The following is a 27,038-nucleotide window of genomic DNA, read 5'->3' as shown; positions in this document are numbered from 1 at the left end:
TTAGATATTAAAAGTTAACAGACTCAGAAAGTAATGACCAAGTTCCTGGAACAGAATCTAATGAAGATGAATTAATACATAGAAATAATTTCTGGATGAGGAAAGCTCTGAGATGCAAGTGTTTGGGAGACAAGAAGACTTAGGTGAAGCATCATCAGTATTTACATTCTTCCCCAGCGTCCCCCGTTTGGATGTTGCTGGAGAAAAGACACCGGAGAGAAGGATCTTTGTCCTGACCAGTACAGCCATTTATAATTTACCTTCAGTTCATATGCATAAGAAGTACAGAGAATTTGCTAACAGAGACCACTAAGTCACTAACAAAGGAGATAGTGGTGTAGAAATAACACAATAGGAATATTTGGCTATTGGGAAATTGCAAGAGGCCAACTGTTTAAAGTGTTTTGCCTCAGATTCCTAGACTTTTGAAGTTACTATAACAACACACCAGCACCACCTAAAAATGTTTTCTCTCCTTTCTTTCTTATATATGCACAAGACGAAAGTGTTTTAGAAAATCTGATCTAATTGCAGAACCTCTGAGCAAAGAATAATGTTGACCAAAGCTGGCACAAGTTGGCAATCTCACAGAGACAGGGCTGTATTGCACTGCTTGGTCACTTAATTTTCTTTAAAGGGCTTTAGCCTTGCCTTCTATTTCCCAGGATCCTCAACAGCATTGGAGATTTCTACCTAGACACAGATGAATACTCAGATAGACAGGCTTTTGGACAGTATGGAAATAGTATCTTCACTCAGTCACACAGGGAAAGCTTGGAGCTAAGAATGGACCAGAATAACAACTCCATATGGACAGGATTTGCATATTAACAAGAGCATAAGTGGTTGCAGCCATCTCGCCTTCAGAGCATCCAGTTTCAGCCTCTGAGGAATAGGATGTTACTCTACAAATCTGATTACATGTGGGTTGCATCAATACGGCATAGATGGCAATGTTTTGCTGTCTAGGGAAATCAAGATGCTGGTGAATTGAATCTGATTATTTTATGATATTTTAAATAGAACTCTACTCTTCCAATACTCTAATAAGTAGCCTGGCTGATGTACTGGAAGTGGGAGAAGGAAAGACATGACAGGCTACCTACACTAATAAAGTGCTGATAGGAGCTGCGATGAATTGCCAAAATACAAAAAGTATTTTTCCTCTTTATAGCCCTTTTCTAACATTCAACCTCAGCTATACATTTGTTAAAGTTCTGTAGCTTGACCTATATAACAACAAGCATATAACTCATAAAGATGGAAGAGTAGCAAAAATGCTAGAGAGAGTGCTGACCTTTTCATGTGGTGGTTAATTCTTATATATGTCACAGTCTTACATCTTATGTAATATCTTGACCTATTGACCATAAAGAACTTCCATATAGTGTATACCGATAAATCAAGTGACGCTTTGAAGGGTTTTTTGCTACAATAATTTTTATAACAAAAACCTCTAACTGAACGTGGTACGGTTTAGCACTGAGGCTAATCTGTTAAGAAACAGAAGGGAAGGAATAGACTATAAAACAGGATACGGTACTAACAAATATTGTAAAGTTCTTATGTTTATTTAAAGAAAAACAGACTGCACTTGTCTCCTGCCCAGATACTGATCTGCCTTCAGAATTGAAAAATACATTTTTAAGACATCTTATTTGATGTCTTACTGGTTCTATTATATATTCAGAGCAGGTAGTCTAAAGCAAAGAACAAAGGCTGCATAATTCGAACTTTAACTCATAATTCACAGGCCGATGCCTCACTCAGCCTGCAACAAAAAGCAATTATTGCACTTGAGCTAACACCAGGAACAATATTATAAAAGGGGGTCAGTGACACGCCATTTTGTGGGAGAAAAGATGTGCGGTAAGAAAGTAAACTAAAAAATAATTACTTTTCTTAAATGTGCTATAATTTCACCTCTCTGACTGAAGAACTGTTCAAAATCAAAAAGGAACACACTGACATGACATTAACTGCTTGAATTCTTACCCTGAAGTATTTCTGGAATACAGTTAAAACAAATGATTAAGCATCTTTCTTTTTTAAAAAAATTTAAATACCTCATTTTCCCCTCTATGTTGTTAATTCAACAATTTCTGAAATACTTTAAACAATGCTAGCTTCAAAACAAATAGTAAGGCTAATCTGTTCCTGAGCAATCTTAATTTAAGGTAATCCTGTACAGTTTTGGTGTCTTTTGGTTTTAACAGTGACTGATTTCATTCTTTGAAACAATTGCTGTTCCTTTTGGAACAGGTAAATTGCTTCAGTGAGTGACAAGTTAGTCCTCTTGCTGTGAGACTGGAAGCTGCTCCTTCAATCAAAAGTAAGCTGCTTGGAAATAACTGATTTTATGCCTCACCAAGTCCGGTCTTGCCTGAATACAAGAGGACATTATCTTACTGCCTGCCACAGCTAAGGAAAAAGGCCCTGTGTGACTGACGTACAAAGGGCTTAGCCAGAACCGGTGCCTCCTGCTTAATGAGGGGAACAGGGAACGGAACAGAAATCTCCTTTCAGCAACCAGTGCATGCCGTGGAGGCAACGACTCCAAAAGACAGCACAAAGTTTGGTTCTCGGTGTAAGTAAGCATCCCTCAGCCACTCCCATGTGATGGTTTTTTCCCCTCACAGTTCTCAAATTGACGCATGTACTGGAAACATTTATGGATTGTGGAAATACTTAACACAACGTAATATGGGGGAAAAAATTGTCACCTCAACTCCCCAGCTTGTTCTTATTTTGCATTGTCACCTGTTAATCAGAGTGAGGATCAAAACACTCAACTGAGCCCTTTGAAAAATCAACTTGTAACCCGAGGCTTTTGCTTATGCTTACCTAGGTCTGCCCCACTCTCCCATAAAGCACTGCTTTATTTATCAGGACAGACTAATTAGCTTCTAACTTGTGCTGTCTCCAGCTTTGAGTGAAGCAAAGAAGCTGGATAACTGCTAGAGACACATTCCAGCAAATGGAAATGCAGCTGGGGCAGCTCTCATACCAATTCATCCACTGTGGGAAAAGAGAAGTTTAAACCAGTAAATGCAGTATCAGACAGTGCTTGACCTTTGAAACTGTGTGTCAGCCTTGGTGGGAAAACAAATATACCACTTGTCAGTAATGGGCATCTCTTCTACATGCGAACAACAGGCTATTGTATTACAGAAAAAAAGCGATGTCCTCAAGATCTTATACTAATCCTCCTGACGGTGGGGGGTAACCACCCCCCCCCAAAAAAAAAAAAACAAACCCACAACAAAACCAACCCCCCAAAAAAACCCACCAACCCCCCCCCCCGAAGATCAATGCTGTAATTGTTTTATTTTTTAAAAAAAAAAATTTACTGTACCAACTTAGGCTTTTGCTTCTAGATTCCAGGAGACTAAAAGACATGTCCTTGCAACATACAAACTTACTAATAGATGCACATAATCATCTAAAAATTGTGAAGATGAAACAAGAATAGCTAGGAACAGAGCAATGCAATGGAACAGCCTGTGCAAGAGTAGCACAGAAAAAACATCTAAAAACAATACTGTCCTCCAATTTCTTCCCCTCCCACATTTAAAATCTAATAATTTGGAGCTAATGATCAACATCATAAATAATAATTGATTTGCAATATTGTTTTGGAAGTTTAAAGACTGCACACAAATAGCTTAAGATGAAATAGCATAATAAGAACGTTATCCCAACTATAATACATCTGCTGAAGCATGTTTAGACACTAAACTGACTTTTTTTTAGAGGACACTTAATGCTATGCTAATGTCAGGATAACTAATCATGTTGTATTATAAACCTAGCATTTTTAATATTATTTTACCTGCATCTTGATAAGAAAACGACTTCAAAAATATCACATTAACCAATATGTCCCTCTTGTCTTACCATGGGAAATAAAGCAGTTTGCTTCTGAAATTAAACATAAAATGTAAGTGTCTGAAATTATTAGTTGCCTGCATATGTAATGGAATGCATGTCTGATAGGTTATACATATGTGCACTGCAGTAACCATATTAAGGGGGAAAAAAAAAAGGAATCAGCTCTGCAACTGATCTTATCTCGTGCTTGCAGACAAGCCAATCTGCTTAATCTAGAACAATCCGAAGTGACAGTCTCTCTCAGAACCCTCCAAGTTAGGTAAACCAATGACAATACCCTTGCAGGATCACTGTTTCTGCAATAATACACATAGGAAAAGTGAACCTTATACCCAGTTATTGCAACAGTTGGAAAGAGAATAACGGAGATAAAAATCTGTTTTACGATACAGATGTGATCCACTTAATGTTCTGTTTTGTGTAACTACAGTATCTACAGCACTTTGTGTCAGGGGGTTCTTTGCTTGGCAATGTTCATTAAGAGACTTTATATCAAGGCATTGATGCACTCCATCTGTTTTTAGCATATTGCCAGCGTAAATCAGCTTAAGGCAAATTTACACACCCCTCGCAAGATTAGAAGAATTCTCATTTGGCATAAATACATCAATTATCATATGGTCCATTTTCACGGATGCAAAGCAACTTGGAAAAAAGGCGAGCAGATGACTTCAGGGTGCCAATGAGCTGCCTGCTGTATGCAGTTCTCTAGTAGCCGGTAGGTCAGTGGACCTACACATCCATCTGATCTGCTAGCAAAGATGATGGTAAGGTAGTTTTATCCTTTGTCCCCAGAGATCTGTGATATCTGAACTACTGTCTTCTGTTAAACTGAATTATATGTCATCCATAAAACAAGGTTACTTGCTGATTTTTTGTATCTATAATATGTCTAATTTTCGTCCATTTACAAATTGTTAAAAAAATCACACTATACCACCATAGAAATAAAAATCTAGCATAAAAATATATCAAGCAAAGACTCTACTTGAATTAAATGAACTACCAGAATGAATCTTCTACCTTTACCTTTTATACTTTATCGCTTGAATTTAAACTGAGTTTTACAGCAAAGCATGCAGGAAAAAAAATCCATATTAAATTGTATGCTTTCATTCATATTTACTAAAGAAATTAAACAGCACTCTAAGGAGTGCTCAGACTCTACAACGGACAAAGACTACACCTTTAACAGGTAAGGTAAAGGATTAATGCCCAATTTTAAGAAAGAGTTGTTTTTAAGAATTAATTTTTTTATTTTTTAAAGATGAAGAATTATTAAAGACTAGATAAACTGCTGTTAAAGTTTTAGGAACTGAAAAATGGGAACTTTTTTTATCTTATCATAAAATTTAAGGCCAATCAACATGTATGTTTGTTTATCCATCCAGAATATTCACTGTGTCTAATTGGTTTGTATATTGGGCATGTGTGGCAGAAAACAGTCCCAACTGTTCCTTCCAGATGCCTGCATATAAACATAGGGTTTCTTTTGAAGTTACAAGATTTTTAAGGAGAAAGATGTCCTGCCTGCTTCCAGAATTCCTGGTTCATATCAGACTTACTCCAACCCTTTTTGATTTATATGAAAGTAAACTGGAAATATGTATAATTTTATTCAAGCTGAAAATAACAACAGTCCTTTAAGCGGAAACAAAAAGGGACTGCTTCGCACAGTCAACCAAAGCAGTGGTGTATATTCTATCCTCTCCCACATGCTGCAGAGATAGAAGGCCAATGTTCCTTTCTGAGACCACTAATCCACGTGGATACAAAGGGCAGCACTGCAGCCTGCACTTCTAATAACAGGACTATGCCCTGTTTTACAAATAAGCAACTTGCCTCATTTCAAGCATCTATTCATTGAAGTCTCCAATACAGATTTTCTTTCAAGGAAAATCTTCAGGTACCTACTACACTGCTGCTAATAGAATTCCAATTTATACTTCAAGACCAGACCACAAAGCACAATAAACTATTTTTTAAAGAAATATCCAGCTATCTTTTTTTAATCCTCCTCCTTTTATAAATGAGGTTTTATTACATTTTTTTTAAACCAGTTTTCAATATTACTTTTTAAATTGTCTGGTCTTGTATATTTATTAATATGATTAATGTGGTTAAGATTATTAATAACCTAAACCACTTCTCATCTCTGATAGAAGGTATTAACAACAAGGCAGAGATTCAGCATAGAGGCATTCTTAGTTTCCTTATGAGATGTCAGATAGTTGGAGTTTAAATACTACTTGAGTATTGAGCTTTCTACGCTGGGATAAATTGTTGTAGGCAACAGACTTCATTCTTACAGTATTTTTTTTCCTCATGTTTCTAGATTTACCTCCCGCCCCTGCCATTCTCATACATTTTCTGTTTAGAAATAGAACATCTTGCAAAAGACCTCAGTGAAGAGCCTCTGCTTATAACCACACCTAATATTCTAATAACTTGAAAAACCTTTTTATAAAGTGTTTTATGTCCATTGATACCCCATAAACAACACTGGGTCCTGTTATTAAGTTAGAATAAATCAGTATAAACTTCTGGCATTTGCTGTAAATTTGGCTAACCCTTTCTTTGGTGACATACAAAACTGAATGGAACTGCTGAAACTTGGAGCTGCGTAAAATGCAGTAACCGTGCAGAGATTCAACACTTCTCAAACTTAGGACTGCTGTAGTTCAAACCTCTGAGTTCCAGGTCTGAAGGGATCCCAAAGAACTCAGTGACTACTTGCTTTAAAAAAAAAAAAAAAAAATCAAGCTCCACATAACTTTCTGCCAAAAGCTACAAAGTACTTTGAGTTTAATACAAGGTCAGGATGAAAATGTGATTTAGTGAATTTTTACCAACCTACTTATCCTCTATCCCAGTTAAAAGACAGAGGAAGGGAGACTGAGGACACAGAATGCTGCACCAACGTTAACACCAACAAAGCAGGGGACTTCCCTTGGCATAAACCATGATCCACTATGCCTGGACACACGAAGAAAAAGGGATAGTGGCAGATCTTCCCTGGGCAGACACCCGAGAGGAGTAACAGGGCAAGGCAGGTTTTGCAGGTTTTTACCAGATTAAATAAAACAAAGTCTTGCTTGCATCAGAAAGACTCATCCAATACATAGGAGATAGTAATCTTTTCAAATTGATGACAAATGTTGTAACAAACCTGTTCAGCTAAAATGTCACCTACAGAAAGCCCTGGATTCCCTCAAGCTGTCCAGAATAGCAAAGAGCTCAAACTGCAAGCAAGGTGACCAGGTTTGTAACAGAATCAGATGGAACTGCTGTCATCTCTTTCCGTTGGTATTCTCATCTGTGGGATTTTAACAGTTGCTCTGATTAGCCCTGAGCCAGGAATCAGCATTAAAATTCACAGGTGCAGAAAGACCAAGTGCAGAACTGATAAGCTAGTGAAGTGGTGCTTGTATCCTGGCTTTCAGTACGCATAGACAGAGCAGCACTCTGGCTGTTTCACCTATGTCACCTGCCTTGTTTAGAACATTAACATTTGTCAGATCAGAAGGAGAACTTCAAAGCAAACTCCTGCTCTGAAATGATATTGAGTAGGACTCACTCCTGAGTTAGAAACTTATGGTCTTTTGCAGTTTCATAATTTCTTCAGCAAGGTCAGAGTAAATCATGGAGAAACTGGAGTCATGTTTTAAGATTAGAATAAATATGCCAGTTACTATTCCCCTGGCTTGATTCACCCACCTCCTATCTTTGATGTAGATAAATAGCTGTAAGTAAAGGTTCCTGCTGTGAGAAAGTTTGACCTGAAACCTTGGAGAAGTATGTTTCTCTGAACGTGACTGTTAGCATGTGGAGTTGTGGGCTAGCAGCACAGTCTTATTCAGGCACTACATGTCTCAGATCAGCAAAATACAGAGGGAGAATGAAGCCAGGATATGCTGCAAAGAGGACAAACAAAAACAAGTGAAAAACTGTAAAGGGAAGAACTCTTTGGAGGGAAATTTACAGAAATGGAAATAATACAAACTTGGACAGAAAGGAAAAATTAAAAATTCAGGATTATAAAAGTGCTTCAAGACCCTCAGTTAATATAACATATCATAGGATTTACAGAAGTGAGTTATGCAACTGTGCCTCTGTTAGCTCCATCTTCCACTCCTTCACAGTTTCTATTCCTGCTCCTGTAACCTCCACTTGGCCACCAGAATTGTTTTACTGGGCAATTTTTTTCTCATACTTATTTGCTGGGTTAAACACCATAATATTTCTACATATTATATACTATATATAAGTGCATACATATGCATACCAGATTAGGTAAAAACAATATATGAAACCCCTACCATTTTCCATTACAGAAATAACTTTTCAGCTCATTCCCAAGTATGTTTCTGATGAAACCAGATACATACCTTATTTATTCACTCAGCATAACCATTTGTGTGAACAATTTTGGCATTTTTTAATTATTATTATTTTGGAAAGAGGCATGGAATCTATTTACATTTTTCATGAATAGTGGCTATTCAGAATATACAAACTGAGAAATGTTGACACATCTGCCATTAACTTGTAGAAAAAGGACTGTCTGTTCCTTCATCTTCCTTATTTGAATTCTTATCGCTGTTTATTCTCAGACTTTTTCAACAGCTGATAACGACAACTAGTGAACATATTTCATAGTACAGCTCAAGACTGTTGTTATTCTTGTTACTCAGCTAGGATTTCTTCAAGATCATTCACAGTGTTTTTCTGAATCATATTTAGTAATGGTTGATTAGAACAATACAAAGTTGAATCCTGCCAGATCAGTTTCTAAAAATGTCTAGCAAGACATAGCATGCAAGAAGAAACCTTCTAGAGAAGACTTCTATTAAAATCAAACAATACAATCCTGCCTACAGTCTTAATCTAAATTACATTTCAGCTTATTAAAAAAGTGTGACTTTGCAGATCAATTACTTACAATGCTTCCATCCCACAAGATCGTGCCATTACATGTACTGCTGCTACCAAACTATGAATATAATCCTTGTCACTTATAATTCCCTTATAATTGAACTAAAACATTCTCTGCCTAAACATGATTTTTTTTAAAAACCTTGTTCTCAAGTGGCTGCAAATCAAATCATTTTAGGAATCAGTTTGGGTTCAATCAAACTAAAAATTCAAGGGCTGTATTTAAGCAGTACTGTGATTTAAAAGCTCATGGAGAAAGAGCATCAGAATCTTCTCTGGCATTTACGAATCTTCTGACATTATAACTTGCAGACATGTAGAGGCCTAAAAGCTGTAGCATTATTTATTTAAACTCTAGAAATGAAAATCTAAGCTTTCGTATGAGAAAAATTTGATACAATACATTTTCTTCTGGTATGAATTACAGTTTGAAAATAAATGTTATTCAAAGGATGTACAACCACTGGAATAGACCCAGTTCATTTCACTGTTTTTTTGCAGGCTCAAGAGAATGGACAGTTTGTTTTTCCAGCAGAATGTGGGCCTCTTCACAAAGAATTGCAGCAGGAAGGAAGCACTCAGTGAGCGTCCCACTAAAGACAGCAACTGTGTTGAAGTAATTATATGTCATTCCTACCTGCAAAGCCTCAACAAAACAGTGCAAGAAAAGTTTTGGGCACTCTAATGAATAAACAATCTCATTCTTCCTTATCAACAATTCAACAGCACAGAAAATGTCTTGCCAATAAGAAACAACCTGCCTCTGGAATCCAAGAAAACAAAGGGGAAGGCAACAAACAAACCCAGCATTAGTTCTGGGGGTCTTTCATTCCCCAAGAAATTTCTTTTCAACAGAAAGCTCTTTACCTCAGTCTGAAAGAGACAAGGAAAAATGCTTCCTTAAAATCTCTCTATCCACTTTGTTATCTGCTTGTTATTCCCTTGTTTTTTCTGCTCGATTTGAAACTTTGCCCTACTCAAAGGAAGAAACTGTTTCTGGCAACAGCCTGTCTTCTTACAACTCTGTAGAGACCTAAACTCATCCTGTCTTGTCATAGCAATGACAAAGCGAAACAGTTTGATGCTGATGGGAAGGGACAAGTTCTGTCTACAGAAATATAACTAACTGTGCTATTTTCAAAGAAAATTGGTGTATCGCATTTATGTGAAAAAGGCTTTGATAGTGGGGGCTGCAGGGGTGACTTCTGTGAGAAGAACCCAGGAGCTGCCTTCATCTTGGACAGGGCCAATTCCCACTGATTCCGAAAAGGACAGCTGACCGGAGCCGAGTGATGTTGGTAACACTTCTGTGACAACGTACTTAAGAAAGGGTAAAAAGTGCTGTGCAGGAGTTGTATGATAGAGGAATGAGAAAAGTGAGAGAAACAACACTGCAGATGCCAAGGTCAGCAAAAGGAGGGGGGGCACTCCAGGCACCAGAGCAGTTCCCCTGCAGCCCATGGAGAAGACCATGGTGAAGCAGGTTGTCACCCTGCAGCTCATGGAGGACCACAGTGGAGCAGATATCCACCTGTAGCCCATGGAGGACACCATGCCAGGGGCAGATATGCTTCCAAGGAAGATGTAGACTGTGGAGAGCCCACACAGGAGCAGGTTTTTGGCAGAAACTGTGGCTGGTAAAATCCACACAGGAGCAGGTTTTCTGACAGGAACTGCAGCCTGTGAGGGATCCTGAAAAACATGGGAAGAACCCACATTGGAGGAGAGGAAAAGCATGACAAAAGAGAAGCAGAGATGAAGTGTTATGAATGGCCTGCAACCTCCATTCCCCATCCCCATGCACTGCTTGGTGTTGGGCAAGGAGGAAGCAGAAGAGTTGGGAACAAAGGAGTCAAGTTGAGCCTGGGACTTCAAACATCTTTAGATCCATAGGAGAAACATAAGATGTGCAAAACTCTCCACTCAGATGTTTTCTGGCACCTATACAGCATGGAGTCTATGATATTCATCTTAGATTAACAATTGGCAATAGCTACACTCTGTACTTAAAATATCGATACACTGTGCATTTTAGTTGCAAAGAGCTGAATAATCACAAATTGAGCCTGATCTCCTAAGGAAAAAAAAGTTTTGACTGCTCAATAAGGGCACATCACTAGACATACTTCTTTGTTTCTAGAAAACAGTTAACTACATTTTCTGGGAAAGAGAATGTGTATAGAATAATGATATATTTTTTTAAATGTTTAAAGCTGTACTTTTCTTTTGCAAACACAGAGTACGAGGAGAAGTTACTGCATTTTTACCTTTCCCACACTGGCATAGCCAGAAGTCCTCTAATAACCTGTCTTGCAGGGGGAGTCTACAAAAATAATTTTGTCAATACAAAAATTAATATACACTTTGATGGTAACAAACAGATATGTAGCCAGACAAAAGATTTCTGATATTTTGGACTTTCTAACAACAACAAAAAAACCCTATACCATATCTTGAATGCAGCTGAGATGCCTGCATTTTAATTCCTGCAGCCTTCCTTCTTTAAATGTTACCCTGTAAAGTTTATTTGCTGAGCATCAGCTAAAACTATGTATGTCTCTGGTTTTCATCAGCATAACAAATTCTTTGGGCTTCAAGATCTTTAGGGAGAGAACACATCTCTGTGTGGTCTGTATACAACCTTAATATATATCTACATAAATACATTTATTCTGCATTTCAGAAGAGGTAGTAGCAGATTAAAATCCCTGTATTTCAGAGACGTTCTTTTCCTGATTAAATTCCTGTTAACAGTCGGTATGGTACTAAGTGCAAAGCAAGCCTTTGGAGGTTCAAATTGTTGTTTCAGGAAAGCTCTGGAAGGAAGAGTGACATCAATGAAAATAGTGCAGGTTTTCAAAGGAGAGAAAAGATTAGAGCCTAGTAAGGTTTTATTATATATATATATATATACACACACACATACATGGGTGTATATAACTTCTACTTCCAAACACAATTGTATATTTTCATTCTATTCAGCAGCAGTGGTCATACATTTTAGCATAATTCCTACTACGTTAATAGTACAAAAGCAGCTCTGAGGAGGTAGTGACAGACGCATCGTTAAAAATGTGAACTCAAATGCTGGCTCCAAGCTGCCACTGGGTTGTGGCACTGAGGTCTCCTCTAACTGGTTATGCAGCTGCCTTCAGATCCCTGGGAGCACATCTGCGGCAGAGCTGCTGGGAAAATCAGTCACATTGCTCCTACCAGCAGTTGTTCCAGGTTGCATACAGACAGCAAAACTCTCCCTCTGCACTGACAAAACAAACGAAACCTACAAAACCAACACTCACACACACCACCACCAAGAAATCCAGTCTGGAACATTAGTTTTATGGCTTTAAGAGATCATTCATGACATGATACTACTGCATTGAGAGCCCCAGTTGAGAGGCAAGTTGAGGCTCCAGGTTTCCAAATTCTTCCATGTATTGTGTGTTAACATCCTTTTCAGAAACAGAAACGTTACAGAAAAATTGAACAATCAGCAACAATTAAAAAAGAATCAGGAAAAGACCTATGAAGGCATTAACAGATTAATTCCCAAATCAAAGTGATGGTACCAAATGAAATAAAAATAAAATTATGATGTCAGAAATCTCACAGGATTATTTTTTTGGGGCTGGGGGTTTGTTTCTGTTTTTGACAAGTCCCTCTTTATTCCTTAGGCACTTCACTGACAGTCTGCTGAAACAGTTACATGGATTACAGTTACTGTAACAACAGTTATTGATCTAGGAAATGACTGAAAAAACTATATCACATATTAAGGTGCAAATTTTAACAAAAGCTTACAGCACCTCATCAACTTAATGACAGGCTACACAATTCTACGGCAAGCCCCTAAAAATTTTGCTTGATACTAGACCTATGCCTTAACCATCACTACCTCCTGAATTTCAGGTAGTGCTTTTTATTCTTATATTCCCTGATTAGCCAAGAATCAGGCGTATCTGATTCCCTTTAAGTAAACCACAAGACTTTCTACCACCAGTAGATAGTTCCCTGAGCACATGGTCTGGAATCAAAGAATTGTTTGATTGTTTTGATTTATTTACACTTGAGTCAGTTAGGTTTCAGGAATTGAGCTGCTTGTACTCCTGCCCCCGGGGGATTAACATAATGGCTCACTTTGTTCAGTCTTTTCAGTGCATCCGGAAGTCAACCATCTGAATGCTATTTTATATTTGTTCAGCCAGCATCAGTCTCCCAAAAACAATACCGTAGTTCCAGCCTTGCTGCTCTGTCATTGCACGTGCTCCTACTGAAATACAAATAAGAACCATTTTCACTGTATAGCTATATTTTGCCGGAAAATACATGGATATATCCAAAATTAATTCTTCTGTCCCCCAACTTAAATAAAACACTTAAATTCTTTAGATAATGGTTTAGTGGATTACACATGGGAGCTTGGATATGGGTTCAGGTACTTCACAGCTCTTATCACATTTACAAAGTGTGACTAGATGCCATGCAAAATAAGCCTCTCTGAATTTCCCTCCCCCCTCCTTTTCTTTTTTATTCTAAATATGTCTAGAAGTACTGTGAGAACTCACTCTCTTTTTTGTATCAGCATGAGCCTGGAGTGGTGGGGCAGGGAAGGCTAGTGTGGAAAGCTAGGTGGAACAGAGAAAATAATGAGCCAAAACTCCTAATGATAGGCACCCCAAATAGCTGGATGTGTCTAGAATACATATCCAGAGCTGTAACTGTTCCTGTATTTTCTGATCCTTTGAAACAGGCAGAAAATCTGATGTCTTAAGCCATTCTTAAGCATTAAGAATGCTGTATTTAAGCTTTGTGCCAGAAGCTAGTAAAAATTAATAGCGCTTTTTGCTCATGGCAAAAGAAAATTGGTTTATTACTTTATGGGTAAATTTGTTCTTAATAATTTTCTCTGCAGGGGCTGGGAAGACATTGGTTTCCACAAGGAGCATTTTTCTTTCTTGGGGGTCCCAACAGCTAAATAAATAAATAAATAAATAAATAGTTTAAAAAGAAGAATCTAAAAAGTTTTAAAAGAAGGATATATACATTTATCTCACTATGAAGTACCAGCTTTTTTTTCCAAGTACTGACAGCCAAATGGTTCTTTCAATTCCCTAGCATTTCAAGAACAGCATGAGATTTGCAAAGGCAAGAGAAAACAATGCAGAGTGAAAAGTACTGATTAACTTGTGGTGGCTCACTGAGTCAGAACGTGGCTCCCTACTGCATGTCTCTAACAATCTTAAATCATCTTTCCCTCCCAGAAGCACCCAGGATAATTTGATCTCTCAAGGTAACAAAGTTAATTCCTTTAATCCAAAGTAAAAAAAGCTTTAAAAGTTTCTTATGGGTGGAGGATTTTGAAACGTTGCATTTTTAATTGCTAAATTCCAATTAAAGAGTTGAGATGGGCATTACCAAGCAGTTAATTTTTTTTTCCTTTTAAAGACAGACACAGCTATTTCTTACAAAAGAGCCCCACAGTTTTATGCTAAGAAAACATTTTCTATCTGATCCTACTTTACTGCTATTTTCTTTACTATTGGCTCCCATTTTAATTATTAAATGGTATCTAAATGGTGGTGGTCTGATCATTTTACTTCCTCCACCTTTTTTTTTTTTTCTTTTTTAGTACTGCTCTACTAACCCAAATTCTTTAAATGAATATACATGGTATGCATACACCACATATACGTATACTAGAACAGGTATATTCACCAGAAAAAGGACAATGAAGGAACATCTGAAATGCACAAATGGGTTTTACATGATAAAGGTACCATGTAATCAAGGTGTGTTTGTGCAGTTTAAGGTACATGGATGTAAATACCTAAATTGCTCAACAGGGCCATTAATTCACTCAACTCACATTACAGAAGTCTCTAATATCACAAGACTCTAGGTGCAACTAGTCTAAGTATAGAAATAGGGAACTGAGCACACATGTTATTCTAAGGCTTAGTGATACCAGGAGAGAAACATTTGTTGTCTTGGGAATATGACGTTAGAGCACATGTTTCTCTCATGTTTACATTAGAAGCTGTTACAGTCAGGATCCTTGAAGCATCACCACAAAGAAACAACATTTCCTACCAACTGGGAGGTCTATTAGGATTTTCAGTAATTATTGCCTTCTTTCATTAGAAGTTGTTTAAATTTCCACTTTATTACTTCCAAATAGTATAGTATTACTACAGTAATTACTTTATTACTAGTATCATTAATCAGGGGGAGATGGATGACACAACAACAAAACACTCAGAAGCAGTTCCATTACATCTTTCATGCATACCACCAAGCTTGGTTTTGCCTTTCTTTTTCTTTGTTTCTTGATTGCATGTTAGGCATTCCTATTTGGAAACTATCATCATAGAGACTGAGTCTTCAAATCATCTGTAGTGTTTCTTCCATAACTGTCCCTCCCTTCTCCCCGCTTTTAGTCTTTCCTTCCAAAAAAGTTGCTTCTCTTCATTCACTGTGGTTGTCTTCACTTTTTTCACTTTTTGAGTTTCGAGGAGCTTAATGTCAGCTCATTCCTTGTTTCATCTAGTAGATGCATGTGATCTGTTGTTTTCAAACTTATACTTTTGTCACTACATCTCTTTGCATTTCTGTTAGTTGTTCAAATCCTGTCTTTTTTGCTATCAGCTGATCCTAAATTATTCAGCTGATGTATAAATTCATTCCCAAGGTTTTCTTTACATTCTCTACAGGATGAACAAAGAAGAATGAATACCAGAAGGAAGTAATAAAAGTTTCTCTAAGTGTCTCCATCTACTTCCTGCAAGTTAGAGAGGACCTTCAATAAATTGTTCCATTTTTCATTCTTCCCCCATTGAACCGCGATTCCCTTTCCATTTGAGGTTTGTAAACGAAACTTTGCAAGCACTTTGCACTCTGTCCTGAACTAAACTCCCTGCTCAAGAACATCCTCCTCTACTTCCCAACTGCACCCACTCCAGAGCTGGCTTCATCCACAGGAAGAGCTGAAAGTTAGGTATAAAACAAATCCCTTTGCAGTAGAGGGGAGTTACAGACTTCACTGATCAAATCCTGCAATTTCCATGGCCGCCCCTTGTTATCATCATCCTCCAACACTGCTCAGCCTTCATCCCACAACCGGTTTTCTCAGAGAAGAACAGCTACTCACTTTTCTGCAGGGTTTTAACAAACACAGGATAGCACCTACCAAAAATGTCGCTGACCAAATGGATGCTGTAACACAAACCAAGCTTGCTTTGAAATGTCTTTCTGTAACAACACTGCAAGGCCATGAATCTTGTGCTTTTGCTTTCCCAAGGGGAGACAGTTGCACAGCTACAGCTTTTAGATGCTGATGTTGTTGGCCTCCTAGGTCAATCAACTTCTTATTAAAGACAAATTCAAGATGGGCAAAACCTTACAAAATCATTTTATTAGACTTGAGCTACCTTATTTTCATAACTTCTGGAGCTAGAACTAAAAAAGCAAGCACACAAACTTGTTTTAAGTCTCAAAATGTGTGCTTGTGTATACACACATACATGTAAAAGCATACATAAACATGTATATACAAGTACACAAATACATAGACGTGCTTGCTGTTATAGCACTAACAAAACCACAGTGATCCTATACTGTTTTGTTACTCTCGTAACCTAAATGCCCAGCTCTGCAGCTCTTCCTCATATGTCAAATATCATCTCTCATGGTGTACCTAGACTTACTCACTTCAATAGGTATGCTTATAGTGTAATACTTCATAAATAAATGTCTAGAAATCAGGTACTAAAATAGCCCAACATTAATTAAGCCCCAATGCTAAAGACTGAAGGGAGTTTCTGAGGTTAGCTGTCATTAGCTATATCAGGAGAGAGAAATGACAAACCGTTGTCTTGGGAATATGACATTAAAACACAAAAATATTAAATTAAACATTGTTGTGCTTTGGTAAATGTCAACAGCTACCTCAGTGGGAGAATGACAGGCCTCTGGCAGAGGAGTTCAGTATAAAAGAACAGATTTCAAAAAGAATCTGTTTTATTCTTTAAAAGGAACTGTCAACACAAGTCACGAAGGATGACAGACAGAAATGAGATTAGGAACAGCCTTTTAAGAAACCTGTCATCCTAGGAAATCAATAGGAAATCATTAACTAAGAAATGATAGCATCTGCTATCATGGGATTGAGCGTTATTATACAATCTTCTCTTCTCATTTCATTAAAAATAATAAAGATATTTTGCACTTTGGGAAGACGTGGAAGCAATGTAACTGGACTGTGCTTCACTCTCCATAAATAAAAAAAAATACAGCTTCCTATACAAACATATCACAAACCTAAGGATCATCTCAAAGAAGATGACAGTAATAAAAGAGTAGGCTTTATGATTACTATTATCAGGGCAGTCAGTTTGGGTCCTGTTCTGTGTCAGATACTGTACAAATACTATATATATAAATATATATATATACACACACATCAGCACTGGATAGATGAAGTGTGCAACATATTTTATCCAGTTAAGATATCTTTTTTACAAGTAGCACTTCATAAAATAACCCAGAATGATAAGCAGAAAATCCATATCTAACTTATTCCATTAGTTCAAATCAGAAATCATAGGTAATCCCTCTAAGATATTGAAGCCTCAACAGAACATCAGATTTCTGGACCCTGTTATCATCTTTTCCAGGCTGTAAATCTACACTGACATCCACAAACCTATAAAAGCTACTGATCTTGAATCCAACAACACAAAACTACATAATTAATTTCTAGCTTGTCATTTTATTCTGCATTTACTCAAAGTCTGCCTACGCCTAACTTCCTACTCTAGTTAGCTAAACTGACTTGTATAAACCTATTTTTGGGGGTGGGGAAACAAAGACTGCTTAGCTAAAAATAAATTCTTAAGATATATATCTTATTAGCACCTATAGTTAGCCCCTGTTTACAGACACACCTTGTGTGTCATACATTTTTGTAAGACAGTGCTGTTCTGATCACATGCGGATCAGAAAGAAGCACAATAAAAAGACAGAGAAAATGAATAAGTTTAAGTGCCTGAAAACAGAAATATCTTCTCCACTACAGTTACTAGGTATTTTTGTAACATAAATACCCACCAAAACACAGTAATACCAGCTAGAAAAGTAAACATGAAAAAAAGAATTCAAACTGTGGATGCATCTAAAAGTTGCGGCAATTTCCAGAAAGCATTTACCACTTGCATACTATCTTGACTAATGACTTTTTTCAGCTTATACTTGAAGTAGCAAATCACATCCTATTAAAATACATAGTAATTTATTATTTTCATACCACTGAACCAAGACTGTTCTTGCAGTGATACTAAATTAGGCGTTCGTTTTTCAGATTAGTTAGCAGGTCTTTCAAACGTGCAAGCTGAAGATGAAATTAAGAATGTTTGGGCTAACATAACTAAATGTTAGCTTTCAAACTCCAAGTAACAATTACCAGGTAGAAAGTTCTGCCAGTATAAGGCATGTTGTAAACACTAACCAGTCCACCTCATTTAAAGTCACCTGTTACATGCCTTCATTAACAGCACAGATTTATTGAGGGATTTTTCCTTTCGTTGTATTAGGAAGAAGTCCCACGATCATTTCCAGTGTGAGATCTATAGGGAGAGTGTCAAAGAGTTGACAGACAGCATTAAATGCAGTACCATCAATATGGTACTACAAAACTATGCAGCTGTTTTTATGTGCCACCTCACACGAGCAAATGTCCTTCTTTATTCATATTAGAGTTAACCTAGGTTATATATGTAAATATATTTTGCTCTCATTTCCTCAGGCTATCTGCTTTGGTGGCAAGTACAAAGGATGAACTGAGACAGATGAAAAGGACCAGTCACTAGTGGTAGCCTGTTACATTACAAAATACATATCTCATACACAAGACCTTGTAAAAGGAGTGTAATTTTAAATGCAAGATATTGTCAGCTAAATAGCATTGTAATTGTTAATTTGGCAGACACATGGTTTTAATGAAGCTGGAAAAAAAATCCTTATAACTAGTGTAGTTGAAAACTATGAGCTGAGAAACAATTACTTAATCTGAAATGAGATTTGTTACATAAATCCATATAAAGCAATTGCTAACGGGTTTCTACTTCTTTACCCTCTATTAGTTCTCTTACATCAGCCTTCTTATTGATCCCTTAAAAAGGAAAAATCATAATGTCAGTGTAATTATCAAATGCTAAGGCCTTGGAAAATGTCCTGCTTCCTAAGATACCACTAATTTTAGTTTCAATTCTCTGATTTGTTTCCTTTTCTCAAGAGCAATAATCTGTTTGCTGAATGAGACCCTTTCTTGCCTTTTCAAATTCCAGGGGCTGTTTGCTAATTATAAAATTCATCATGATGAGAAATGAATTTGCTCTTTCCAGACCACTGTCATGTGTTCTGAGAGGGAAGGATCAAAAGTCAGTTTCAGCTCATTACCTTTTATTCTAGTTAGAAGTTCAACCTAGAATATCGGGAAACAGAAAAAGAGAAGCGGAAGGCGGGGGATAAAAGGAAGGAGGGGAGGAAAGGAAGGAACTAAAAAAGAGAAAAAATGAGAGAAAGAAAGAGAGAAGAACAAATCCCCACACTGCGAGCTCACTGAGTTGGACCAAGCCAGAATACTCTAGCAGAAGGCTCTGTGAGAAATACCTCCCCCCCAGCGTGCATGCTGAGTGAACTCCTGATGATAATAAAGCTCTCAGATCCACACAAATGCAGAGAGCTTATGTTAGCTCTTTGATCCACACATCTGACAAAATCAGCAGCATAGCTCTTAAGTAAAATTTTTGCAAATACTGGAACATTTCTGGTTCAACAGTCTACCTGCTCTGGGAAATGCAACCTGAACCATTTCTTGTCCTTGAATACTATGGTCAAAGAAGTAGTATCCCTTTTTATAATGTATCAGATCATAAGATTTAAAAAAAATTAAATGCTCTTGTGGATAAAAATAACATCTGAAAGGGCTGGTGTCAATGATCATTAGACTATCTCCTGAGTTTTTAATAAATCCTATGAGAAGTTGGGAAAACGATTTAAAGATTCAATGGCAATGTTTTAAGGATGATCAGATATGAAAGTAAGTTAAATTATCTCAGGTGATCATTTTCATTATAGGTTATGAAGATGCTTTTTTCTTTGATATCCCTAACCCATATAATACATTCATAGAAAGACAAACTGACAGGGAAAAAGTTCCTCCCACCTTTCACAACTTTGACAGAGGACTAGCATTCCAGGGCAAAAAAAAAAATAATATGCAAAGACAGTAGGAGAGGATGTGTACCACCATCTTCCCCGATAGAGTACTGCCAGATAGAAAAAATCTGAGTGCAGAAACAAGGCTTTGCTCTTTGATGAGGCTCAGACAGAAGACAAATGAGTTTCTATATATTGCTCAGTGTGTTAAGAAAGAGACACCAAAATTTGGTTCCAGGCAGTACACAACTAAATTCAACACAGAGTAAGAAAAGAACTATTATACAGCTCATCTCCTGCTATCACCTCACACCTGTAAAGATACCTAGCATAAACTTCTAACTTATTTCCATCTCCTTGAATGCTCAGAGAACTTAGGACAAGCAGCGGAAATGTGTTATCACTTTTCATACCTTTTTTTTTTTAAAAAAAAAAATCTTTCTTCCAAGATCAGGCCTCCTAAAGGTCTCAGAATTCCTATTACACTCTAAAATCTTTTTACAGGTTTACACCTTTCTTAGTGTAAGGTGTTCAGAAGTGAATGCCACTGTGCAAATAAGGTCCAACTGACATATAGCCTAAGAGGAAAAATTACTTTCCTTCTGGAACTTCTGTGACCACATATCAGAATGCTAACTACCTTTCTTAGCAATTATAGTATATCCTCAACTCATACATTGGTGAGTAATCTAGGGTAATCTAATTATGATCTAGTGTTACCTCTAAATTAGTTTCTAGCCAGTTCTCACTGTCTATTTGGTTTCCTCAGTGCAGTATTTTGCAGCAGTCTTTTCAGAATTTCATCTTAATTTCTTAATCAACCTATTTCTCCAATGTATTATGTTCATTTTGAGCTATGATCTAAGAAACCAGTAAAAAATAATATTTTATTATACCTAGGAAAGACCTCTGATTTCATGTATCTGATTTTATTAGAATAACTAGAATAGTTATAGTTAGAATAGCATGAATAATTCACTAATTGGAATTCAGTAGTTGGAATAATTCAAAAAATATAATAATGAAGAATAATTCAACAGTGAGAATAATTAGAAAACTAGAGTAACTTTTATTTTCAGTATCTGCGGCTGTGCATGGTCATATCTAGGAGTGCACATTACTTCAACCTTCTGACATGACTCTGGTAAATAAGAGCTCCAAACCGGCAAAGCAGACAATTTCTGAATAATACGTAATTTAAGGGACCTCTTAAGGATATTCTGAGACAAATCAGGATCTTCTAGAAGCAGGGAGTTTTCTGAGAGTCAGAAGCATCACAGTTTAGCCCCCTGGATTCAGCTAAACAAATTATATAACACAATGAGACAAATGTCATCCAACATTTTCACTGACAGATTAGAGAAGATTCTACACATTTGTCCAAACTGCCTCTCTGTCTAAACAGCCTGTGCTGTTTAGTACAAGTGAGAGAAATCAGAAATAAGACAGCAAACAGAGGCCAGGGGGTGGGTGGGGGTGGTGTAGTTTTAAGAATGTAAGAATTTACCTGTAGAGTACTTTAAACTGGTTGTAGTTTTCTGTGTTAAACCTAATGGCTGCATGGGCTTTTCAGGTTATCTCTGTATTACATATTTCATGTGCTTGACACAGCAACGATTGATAAGTGTTGTCTATTCTTGTGTACCCCCTAAGCAGAGGATGAGGAATTGTACCTCTTTTTTTCTACATTTCTATCTGAACTCTAAGCACAGAAGTAGATTTACCTTGGAAAATAGTAAGTAAGAAAAGACCCAATTTTAATTCAGACATGGACCCCAATATATGACTTACTAACAAAAGTTTATCTTTACTAGCAGACTCCACTTAAGCCTTTAAAGCTGGACTAAAAATTCTGGTTGTGTTCCAAAAAACACAGCAAAACCACCTGTTGATATCTGTGTGATTTCACTGAAGTCTCCCTGCATGTAACTCACTGTCATTCCTTCCAGTAAGACCAGAAATCATCCAGCAAAAATTAGATCATTTGACACCAGCTATAACCATTTCAGAGCACAAGTTCTTTCATTATTTTGAACTGATTTTTAATTTAGCATACTTCACATATCATACATTAACTCCTTGTCACAGTTTGGGCACCTATCAAATTAGTACAAAGATTCCAAAACACTTAGCTGATTTTTGGATTATCAAAAGTTTGTAGTCCTATCATTCACTCATTACTTGCACCTTTTCGGAGAGCATTGTCTTCCGGACACAAAAAGAAGAAAAAAGCCTACTCAAGCAATTGGTGTCTGGGCTCCAGTCTGCAAATCTCAAATTCAGACTTTTCTCATCAAACAGGTATCTATCAGCATAGGGACTATGCTACAACGCAGCTTTGCCATGTGCTTTTCCACCCCAGCAATTTCAAATCCGCTATTTAGTTTTACTCAGTTCTTTAAAACATACACAGCCATGCTGAGCTAAGCAGGCTTGGCACAGGGACAGAAAAGATTGGCACACAAGTGAGGACTCAAACTGTCTGCTTAAGGGACTGCCCTCAGGGTTTAAGAGAACCTGCACACACTGCTTATTAGGAGCTCCCATCAGCCCAGAAAGATAAACACTTGCAGGGGGCATCCCAACGTGACAAGCGGAGGGAGCGCATCATTCAAGCACATGCAGCTCACCACGTGGCGAGAGTGCAGTCGACCCTCTGACCAAACACCATTTATCTGTATGTGTTTTAGCAGCAGTTTTCCAGCAAACTGATCTGGGAGAGGAGCTAGTTAGAAAAAGAAATAGGGGGAAAAAAATAATCAAATCACATTTAGTTTTCTTTTAGTGTGGGGCCCTGGACTGTGATTTTAGCATACATGGCAGATTCTCACTGCAAAGAACTGCATTGGAAAGAGAGAAAAAGTAATTAAAAAATCAACAGTAATGACAAAACTGAGAGGTAAGAAAGAAAAAGTACTCTTTTAAGATATACATTAAAACTGATACTTCTGGCCATTGTTAGAAGAAATAAACAGAATTGCAGTAAGATCGGGGGAAAGAATAATTTCATACATTAAAAAATAAATTCATGATGCTTCACCACCACAGGTGTTGCAGCAGCTGTATCATAACTCTTTTGTCAGACTTTAAAGGCCTTTTGTATTTCTGCTGTTATAAATGCATGTTATTTATAACATTTCTACAGATTTTATTTGCATAGCTCTAGCTCAGTGCTCCTCTTGGACTTAAGGAAAGATACAGGAAACTTATACTTAAGTGTAACACAAACCTAGAGGAAATTAAGAGCTGTTCTTATGGGTTCCTTCATGATGTGCAAGCATAACCCAGTAACTACATCATCGTCATCTTTGGAAAACATTTTGATATTCCTCCTAACTTTTATATAGCAGCAATGTCGTCCACAATTGGATACAACTGCCGAGGGAATTCATCTCATCTCACAAACTGAATGAGACAATCCAGGGCCTGCACGGGGTTACTTTCCTCCCCAGGTGTTATACATTTTTCTCCCTTGCCAGAAACCTATCCTAAAGATAAGTGTTTAGGGACATACGCTGGAGAGAAACACCTACTGTCATGGCATATGTGAGCTCATGAGCTGTAGGAAAGACCTACTCAAGTTTTGGCAAGGTCTAGTAGGTGACTTTAGCATAGTCTCCTTAAGCATGGTCTGAAGGAAGCAGTGTATCTGTTCCACAATCAAAGTTAACTCTGCCATTTCACTAGCTTTGCCCAAAAGTAATTTCCTGCTTTGTTTTATTCAATTTGCCTTTTTGAGGGGAAATTTTTCAATGTGGCTCTTCAAAAGAGCAAAAATCTCATACACATATATCTATTCTCTCTTTTTCTACATTGTTTTTCTCTATTGTGATAAGAAAACTAATTAAAATATCCAATTCTTTCAAAAGGAAGGACTGGAAAGTTCTAAATACAAAGAACTCCACCGACCGCAAGCCTTGGTATCAAATGTATTGAAGGAGCATGATGGTTGATTTTAGATCTTGAGCCAATATAAAGCAGACAGATGCAGGATGGAAAATGCCAAATGCAACATCTAGCATGGCCCTGAGTCTAAACAACATTGTTCACTGCGTTATACAAAAACATGTCTTGAGCAAAGTTTTCTGCAGTTCCAAAAACTTAAGTATGGTAGACAATGAAAGAGCAATGTGCCAAGCAAAGATGCAATAACACACAGTTCTTAGAATATAAAAAAGTCAACAAAAATATTCCACACAATTCAGTTCTCTTTCTGGTATTTAATTTCTTTCTTACTCTTTCTTGTCTTTTTTTTTTTTTTTTAATGCTTTACATGTTGGCACATGCAATTATTTTATCAATACATTTAATCACAGACAATAGCATGGCATCTTTACAATTCCCTTCATAGCAATCAGCTTATAGAATAAGGAATCAGATATCATGCAAGACTGCAGTAGGGTCCAGTTCTGCTGTCCTTATACACACAAACTCTCAGTGAAGTCAGAGAAGAAATCTTTTGTATATTAGCATGAGATCCTGGAACAGTAAACTGATTATAGGAGCTAGGAAAAAGTTTAAATTTATCCTTGAAACAGGTTTATTTGGAGGAACGTAAAATTATAGTCAGACATTGTATGCAATAAATATTAAAATCCTGCTTAAAAACCAATATTCTTGAAAGGACTTCCTTCCCACTCACCAAAGTCAGGCAACCTGTTGTGGTCTATGCACAGTCTGAAACATACACAATTGCTAATGATTGGTGAGTGGTTCCATATTCTCACTAATTTTTTGTAGTATCAAAGAAATTACTGAACTGAAAAGAAAGAGATTAAACTAAAAATTAAGTTCATCCATCACTCTTTATGAGCCATGAAAAAGTCTTCAGAGGGAATAAATCTTTGTGTGGCAGACTACTACTGTTGAGAACTCTTCATGCCTGAAATTGATGAATACCTTAAAGCTTGTAAGCTGTTCTGTTGACATTTTGCTGTTTTGATTAAATTTCCTATGCTGCTGTGTATAATGCGAAACAATAGTACATTGCTGTTAGATTTCAAAAGTACCTTTGCTGTATAAACACATAAGGAGTCTACTTAAATTCTTAGATATATTATTACTAGCCTGAAGCTCTTCTGAGTAGCAGTAATAGGCTTAAGAAGCATGTTCATTAGCACGACTAACATACATCAGTGATTAGCAATTACAGCATTATCTTTGGGTTCAAAACGCTGAGTTGCAAGGAAGACTTTTTTTTCCAAAAAAGAAAGAGAAATTTAATCTTTTTCTAATTTGAAAAAAACTACACCACACAATATTACTGTGTTAGGAAAACAGACATATTTTACAAACATGAATTGAAGTGACTTGCCAAGGCCACAGCTGGAATCACCATGAAAGTGGGATCTGAATTCAGGCTTCCTAGTTTTCAGCTCCTGTGTCAAGGCAGCCGGTAGGCTATGCCTGCAGATTGGTCTTAAAAAAAAAAACAAACCCAAAACAAAACCAAAAAAACCCCCAAAACCCCCATGTAAGCATTATTTTTCCTAAGAACTTGATCAGAAATCTGCATGCAGTTAAACATTCTTCTCAGTGTAGATGATCTATAAAGCTGCCACAGCTGACAATCATAAAGTATATTATCAATCTTTACCTGCATACAGAAGCTCTATTCTCGGTTAAAAAACACACATTTTTTAACATCAGTGATTCTTGATAGAAAAGGCATCCTAAAGATTTATTTCCATAGTGGCAATAGTTATTAAAAGCAGACAGACAAGTTTCCTAGGAACACAGCTAACCCTCCATTCAGAAGGGCAACGCACAGCACACACACCACCCTCCCCCACCCCCTTCCCCCCCACCCCCGTGGAAGCCTCACTGGTATATGCATTTTAGCGGAGCAACAGGGGCTGAATTTGCAACGACGGTGACTGCAGATCCTGCCCTGTAATATACTGTGCATCTCCAACTCTAAGGTCAGTAGCAGCCCAGATTCTTTCGAGTGTTGCTGAGCATCTGGCAGGGTTGTGTCCAGTGAGAGGAAGACTTTCAGAGAGTATCACCATCTACAGTTTCAGTAAAACTGGTATTATTTGTGTGAAAGGCTTAGATGAATACTATCACTTCCATGGAAACGCTGAAGTAAACTTTTCTGAATTGAAACACCAGAGTAAGAGGGTTCTGGACTCTTTCTAAACAAGAGCTCCACTCTTTGTACAAACCCTTGGTTTCTTTCCCTTTCAACACAAAGGAAAACAGTTTCTTAAAAACATAAATATTTGTTTATTAAGGCTGCAAGATAAAACTTACTGATTTTCCTAAAAACAGGTGTGGGCTTTGGCCACTTACTATCAGAGAGAAGTGGGGAGATGTTCTTCAATAAGCTGTTTTGCACAAGGATGTAAAAGTTTACTTTAGCCAAAGCAATTTAGCTTTCTAACAGCACTTGGCTCCAACAAATGCCTTGTATACAAAACCAGACGAAGAACCATTACAGTACTGCTCCTGGCTTGTGTACAAACCAGAAGGAATAAGGGAAGAGGTGCCGTCACATTTCACTGGCCTCTGCTCAGGATTTCCCAAGCTAACATACTATCAGCAGCCATAAGATAAGGGTCCTTCAGATGCTTTCATGTTTGAAGGTTCTCAAGACTGTGGGGACACAATATAAATGCCTGATAAAGCCAGTCTCAGTTATGCATAAAACTCAAGGAAACCATTACTTCATTAGGATAACAATCCATACTTTGTCAGTGCTCAAAAGAAGCCAAGTACTCTGCTTCCGAATAAAATCTCACAGCAGAAAAATGCTCCAAAGCAAAACTACTGCTCACTTCACACCCTGATGGAAGAAATGTACCTGTAGACTAAGGTACGGTTGTTGTAAACTAATGTTTAAGAAAAGCATACTTCAGACAGAAGCATCCTGAATAAAGTTGTTTCATTCAACATTTTGAACCCACATCCTAGAACTAAGCATTACACTTGACACTCAGGGTTGTAGATGACTGAAGTATTAGGGAAGTACTCTGTTTTAAATAATATAATATTTT

The sequence above is a fragment of the Falco punctatus genome (genome assembly GCF_963210335.1).
Source record: "Falco punctatus genome assembly, chromosome: 10".
NCBI lineage: Eukaryota > Metazoa > Chordata > Aves > Falconiformes > Falconidae > Falco > Falco punctatus.
The sequence above is the reverse complement of the archived record's forward strand: the minus strand, read 5'-3'. Positions refer to the sequence as shown.